The following is a 7,160-nucleotide window of genomic DNA, read 5'->3' as shown; positions in this document are numbered from 1 at the left end:
AGAGGAGAGGAGAGGAGAGGAGAGGAGAGGAGAGGAGAGGAGAGGAGCACGTCCACCCACGGGTTTGTTACAGACTGGGGTAAATGTGCTGGTCTCCTTTTGTGAAGCAATGCTTCACTTCCAGTGAACGGGGCTTCAGTTCACATCAGTTGTGTAATAATGAACATCTGCCTGATTTTAAAGTGACTAAAATGTTTTTTTTTTCTGAAAGGAACGTGTCATATGATAAAGATACGGTCGATCCTTTTTATTTTAGTCGTATTTCAATCAAACCAAGTGTTTGACTTTAAAAAGTACCACCGGTGGTTTCAGCCTGTTTAAAGGGAACAAAGCTGCTGTTGGTGATTCACCACACTGGTGGAGCAGATGTGAGAGTTCTGTAGAAATCAGTTAAAGGCTCCAAGACCACCTCCAAGCAGCTTCATGTTCCTCTGACCACAGCGCACCATATTATTAAAAAATATAAGGTTCGTGGGACTGTACCTCACCGACCGTGAGCGCAAGAAAAAATGCAACCCCATGTTGATCAGATATGTGAAGGGCAGAAAAAAAGACTAAGAAACCATTCAAGCTGAACTCTAAGGTCAAAGTACACCACTTCCGGGTCACACCATCCAGTTTGAGTCATAATGGGCTCCGTGGAAGAACCTGTCACATCAGCTGATTATTATTATTACTATCCATCTTCCTTTCCTGGTGGCTGTGAGCTGTTTAATTTTCCTGCAGTCGGTGCGAGAGGCGGGGGACACAGGTCACAAGTTCATCACAGATGCACACGACAAACAAAACAAGCATTCACACTCTCGCTCACACCAACCAGTTCAGCGTTGGTGAACCTAGCGTGCATGTTTTTTGTCAGTTGGAGGAAACCGGAGTGCTTGCAGAAAACCCACGTATGCACGAGGAGAACGTGTGAACTCGGCACAGAAAGGCACCAGGCCGGGAGGCGAGCCTGCGACCTTCTCACTGTGAGGCGACAGCTCCTCCGCAACAGCTGTGTTAAACATTATTGGCATTAATAAATGTGATAATCCTCTCTTGTTTGCATGAGATTATGAACAGATTACCGGACGGTTCCATCAGGTCAGGGGTCAGGGCGTCATTAAGTCCTGGGTCCATCCCAAAACTAACAAGAAAAAGATTTCCAGAAAGAAAACGAAGAGAAAGTAAAGAGATGCAAAAGAAACTGGAGAAGACACGATGGGAATATTTGATCAACGCTATAACAAACTTAAAGAAAGACACCTAAAACAACCTAAATGCTCGGAATAACTCTAAAATACCTCTAAGACACAAAATACATCTTAAAATGATGAAAGGGCCACAAATCCCTCACTTCAGGTCTAAATAAAACCACACAAACGGATGCAAAATGACCACAAAACAATCAGAATTAGACTTTAACTGACATCAAAGAGGCATAAATATAAACAGAAAAGAACTGTTTGCGTGCAGTGAAGGTTTGTGGCAGAGCTCTGCTGGACTGCATTAAGCTAAAGTGTGTTTTCAATATTCCTCCATGTAAATGAAGGGGACTTGAAGTCTGTTCAACGCTCGTGGCCTCAGAACGTTTCTCCAGAAAAAGCCCAAAACAAACAAGTTCACCAGCCAAACCAGTGCAAGTGCTTCAGAATAGCTGCATAGCTTCCATTCTAAATTATCTTTAATAAATAATAACCATGAACGCATCATCTTGTGATGGAACTTCAAAGGTGCAGGATTGTTGTTCACCACAAGGGGGCGACTCATCTGAGCTCAGACCTGCAGCAGCTCAAACTGATCTTTTTAACAATATTTATTTATTTTTATTTTATTTTTATTTAGAAATGTATTCATTTCATTAAAAACAAAATAATTATGTACAAAAGAAAACAAAAAATATGTATACAATCAAAAATAAAATGAAAGGCAGCAGAAGAAGAATCAATCTTATGATATCTGCCACTTTATTCTCAGAATATATTCAAACAAAAGTAATTTACCAAAAAACAAAGCTACATAAAAACAACGTCAATTCAAACAACAATTTGTAAAGATGCACATTATACTTTTCAATAATAAGAGAATGTTGAGATTCACATTATTGTTTTCCTGTTAATAGTTTTTCTTCACATCTTTTTTAAACATGCACTTCAGCAAACTTTTTGCAGCTATAACCATTCAGATATTAAAATGTTCAGCTCATTCAGGAAATGGGTGGGATTAAACTTGGGATTTGTAACTTTTATACTTTTTAAAATATTTCTATTTTTAGAGGTTTGATTTAAATCAATGGGATTTTTAAAATTTAACTCGTCTTGTTTAGCTAATTTTGCAATTTAGCTGCTGTTTCCCTAATTTTAGCTATGAAGCCGTTAAATTTAGCTTTTAGCTACTGTTTTGCAGCTGTATTTTTTAGCTGGGTGACACGGTGGCTCAGTTGGCAGAGCTGTTGCCTCTCAGAGAGAAGGTTGCCGGATCAAATCCTAGCAAACCACCTTTCTGGGTGGAGTTTGGATGTTCTCTCCTTGCATGTGTGTGTTTTCTCTGGGTGTCCCAGTTTCCTCTAAAGTGAGAGAGTGAATGTGTCCCTTTGATGGACTGGGGACCTATCCAGGGTGTCCCTGCTGGACATTGGACACCAGCTCTCCATGTCCCAGAAAGGAAGAGAAGATCAAAAAAAATGGATGGTTTAACTTTAACAACTCAGTTTCAGCATCTTAAACGTATCTCAGCAGGTTTATTCAGCATTCTTGGTGCCTCTGGACAGAAAATGTAATTTTCCCTGTTCCTATAGAGCCCTGAAGTGACTTTTGTTGATGCAAGGAGCTACATAATATTAGTTGTTAAACTCATTTTAAAGCTCTCGTTTGGCAACCCGATGACCGTGCAGAGGTTTGCCCACCACATCAGTCTGTAAAGAACCGTCTGCTTCATCCTTTGTTCCATCAAGATAACACTGATTTTGGTGACACCACTCTGAAACCACTAATGCTCACGACTCAGAAATGTAATTGTGTTTGATGCTCAATGAGGTACTTAGTCTTTTCGCTGAAGGAGACTCGGTGTTGATGGGTATTGATCCAAGGTATTGAGGCGATCAGCCGGTTACTGTTGTCAAAAAACAGGTTGTTCCACCTGCTTCAGGACGTTCCCAATTCAGCGTGATCCTGCAGCTTTCACCGACTCCACGCTGATTATCATCTGAGGGAACAATGTCCCAGAAGCAGTGGCCGCAAGGCGATTCAGTTTCACTGCTAAGATCCAAATGCTCTTCAGTATTGATCTCGGGACACATCAATTTTCCCACTTCCTACATCCTCTTTTAAGATGGCTCCTGGATAACCCCAGTTCTGAAGATTCTGCTATCTTCATCGACACAGCTTTCTTTGATTTTTCCATTCGTGTATTGAACCAGATGAAATTTACTATCTGTGATTAAAGCGGCTGTTTATACCCACGAGTATTTCTTCAAAGTCCGTGTAGCGACAACAGATCGTCAAACAAAAGCTATATGAACATTTGATTTGATCGGTGTAACAGAGATGTTCACCACAGGGAAGAAATGTATCCATCCTATAGCCATAAATAGAAAATAGTCATTGATATATTGATATGTGCTGACAAAGCCCATGGCAGGACACATGTACCTTCTGCTGCACGTCTCACGTTCCTGCTGTCTGGTCGGTCAGCAGAAGGAAATGTCATTTGACTGTGCAAGGTCTCTAAAAAACCGGGATTATGATCATTTAATTGATGTTCTCTGTTTTATTCTAACTTTTTTGTGTATTGGTCAGTTTTTTATTTGTATAGAAAATGTTTTTTTGTTTGTTTTTTGTTTTTATCTTTGCTTTCCCAGAGAAGTTTTAACATCAGAAGAAATCTCAACTTTCTGGCCACTTTGAAATGTTCCCTCCAAGTTGAAGGAAATAAAATGTTTTATGGCTTTTTGTTGCAATGTTTTCCTTATTATTATTATTATTATTATTATTATTATTATTATTATTATTATTATTGATCCATCATCTTTATCCCCTTCAACCTTTTCAGGTTGTGGGGGTCACTGGTGCCCATATCCAGTCACTGTGCGAGAGGTGGGGGACACCCTGGACAGGTCCAAGTCCAACACAGGGACACAGAGATAAAGCACGAAGAGAACATGCAAACTCCACCCAGATAGATCCCTAGTTGGGATTTGAACTGGAGCGACATGCTCACTGAGAGGCAGCAGCTCTACCAACTGTGCCACCGTGCTGCAATTACATTATTATTAGGGTTAGTAGTAGTAGTGGTATTGGTTGTAGTAGTGGTAGTAGTAGTAGTGGTAGTTGTAGTATAAGTAGTGGTAGTTGTAGTAGTAGTAAAAGTAGTAGTAGTAGCAGTAGTTGTAGTAGTAGTAGTAGTGGTAATGGTAGTGGTAGTAGTAGTGGTAATGGTAGTGGTAGTGGTAGTAGTAGTGGTAGTGGTAGTGGTAGTAGTAGTAGCAGTAAAAGTAGTAGTAGTAGTAGCGGTAGTAGTAGTAGTGGTAGTGGTTGTAGTAGTGGTAGTAGTAGTAGTGGTAGTTGTAGAAGTAGTTGTAGTAGTAGTGGTGGTAGTAGTAGTATTAGTAGTGGTAGTTGTAGTAGTAGCAGTAAAAGTAGTAGTAGTAGCGGTAGTGGTAGTAGTAGTGGTAATGGTGGTGGTAGTAGTAGTGGTAGTAGTAGTGGTAGTAGTAGTAACAGTAAAAGTAGTAGTAGTAGTAGTAGTAGTAAAAGTAGTAGTAAAAGTAGTAGTAGTGGTGGTACTAGTAGTAGTAGTTGTGGTAAAAGTAGTAGTAGTAGTAGCAGTAAAAGTAGTAGTAGTAGTGGTAGTGGTAGTGGTAAAAGTAGTAGTGGTAGTAGGAGTGGTAGCTGTAAAGGTAGTAGTGGTAGTAGTAGTAGTAGCGATATTAGTAGTAGCAGTAGTGGTGGTAGTAGGTGTTGTTGTTTGTGTTATTGTTGTAGTATACATGTCTTGATGCAATACTTTGACTTAGACTTGTGTCACGTTGGTCACTATTAACCAGTGTGTTGTTAAAGTGAGCTGCACATGATCAGTTTGTTGACCATTAATGTTTGTTAGAATCAATGAGTAGTTTTTATATCACAGAAGGGAAGAAGGTGGACGTGAAGAGGAATTATGATCTTTACAACAGCTTGACGTGTCGTATCGTGTGTACTGCCTGTAAAAGTCTTATGTCGGCAGCTTGTCTTATCGGCGCGCCTTGTGTTGATCTGCTCTCTCCAGGAAAAAAAATCTGCCTTCCTAATCTGGAGAAGCAGCAGCCCTCACTGTGAGGAGTTTGACTCATTCACTGGAGCGGCTTCTTTATATAAAAAGTGCAGGGTTCATGAGATATTTGGGCTGAGTTTAACAATTAATCCTAATGTTTGAAGCAAAGAGCTTGCGCAGCCAGTTTATACTCTGAATGTGTGTTGGGGATGAGTCTCAGCCACTACCACACCAAACTTTAGGTCAATCTTTGTAAAACTGACTGAGCTTTTGCTCAGAGGCCTGCACATGCACTCCGAGACACAAGCTAACATATTGATGTCCACCTTCTGCGGTGAGAAACGGCTGTTCCTTTACTGAATTAACTGGATTGACTGCCACATCCTGTTTGTTCAGAGTGAACTCCTGGCTTCAGTGGAAGCGTTGGTTACCTCACATGGACACAAGTTAAGCCAACATGGATGATCTCAAATGCCCTGATTCAGCTGCCTGACCATCACCTGTGTAAATACAGCCCGTGCTCTGCACCTGTGGCTCACAGGTATGTTAGGTTCCTGTGCAGAGAAGGGTCACATGTTTTACAACCTGCTGCTGCCTCTGCACATGGTGACAGCAGGGGGGATCAGGATGTGACCACCAGCCTGTGAAGACAGAAACAGGAGGCTCTCAGTTCTTGTGTTTTGTTTAAAGTGGCAGTCCAGGAATGTAACAGTTCACCTGCTCGGTGGTGCTACCCCCCATCGTATGTCTGTCTGCTTGAAGCCTAAAAGGGCTTGTGTTTATTGGCTGTGTGTGCCGGGTCACTGTAAATACAGTGAACCAACTCTGGAGCAACATGACACTGCTCAGATGTTTTACTGCAGCTCTGCAGCATCCTGTGGACGGCTGAGAAACCTCCCTCGGGACTGGGGCTTCCTGGTCAGATATTGTCATCCCGCTCATGTCTGATAGGGCTCCAGACCTCCTTCTGAAGTAAATATATTTATACTGATAAACGAGTGCTCTTCTTCCACAAAAAAAAAAATTATATATATGATGACCACACCTTAGTTATAGTAATTAGTTTCATTTTAGTGATGCCCTTTGAAGAGCGGAGTGTGGTTTAATTTACCAAAGCAGCATCACATTAAATCAGTCATGTTTTTATTCACTTCAAACATCTGAACTCTTCAGACTACTGTGATTAAAAAAATATTCTTTGGCACCCTGCTGTGCACATGTGCTGAAGTATTTGGTTTCATCGTTGTTATCCTCAGAGGAAAAAAAACAAACAAATAAAACTGACATTTAAGAGAAGGTCCACACAAAGACACCTCCTACTGTTGTTACTGTAAAACTCTATGAAATAAACCTTTTCATATATTCCACGAAAGAGTCTGGGGGGGTTACTGCCCTGAAGCTTTGATAACAATGAACAGAGACAGAGAGTAGAGAGACCATTTCATGTCTCCAAATCCATTTTTAACTGGTTTCCACACCAGTTGGGACTGGTCAGCTGTGTCGGGTGAGGAAGCAGGTATTTTACTCTTTTACTCGTTTATTCTTCTGTTATGAGATTATTTCTGTTCTCAGCCAAGCGCAACGACATGTCTCTGACAGCCTGCCTGAAATTTAAACGCTTCGAGCAATAAACTCCTGATTTCAAGTGCGGACAATAACTCAACCACTCCTTGTTTCCTCAGGCGCGGTAGGACCGAATCATTTCAGGATGCTAACTGTTGCTGTTAACCAGATACAGTGCTCTGGTTGTTTTTGACAAAAACTGCTCGCTGCCTTGGAAACTGCTTTACTGTCACAGTGAGAAGACAATCGTGACGCTGCTTTGATCTGCTGTTCACCAAATAGATGTTCTCTGCTAGCTGCCATATCACCAAGAACCCCCTCACATCTTTTATACATCGTCAGCACATTTTCACAATGATACCGTCCCA

Source organism: Nematolebias whitei, chromosome 15, assembly GCF_014905685.2.
Source record: "Nematolebias whitei isolate Nwh7 chromosome 15, NemWhi1, whole genome shotgun sequence".
NCBI lineage: Eukaryota > Metazoa > Chordata > Actinopteri > Cyprinodontiformes > Rivulidae > Nematolebias > Nematolebias whitei.
This window is presented reverse-complemented; position numbering follows the sequence as displayed.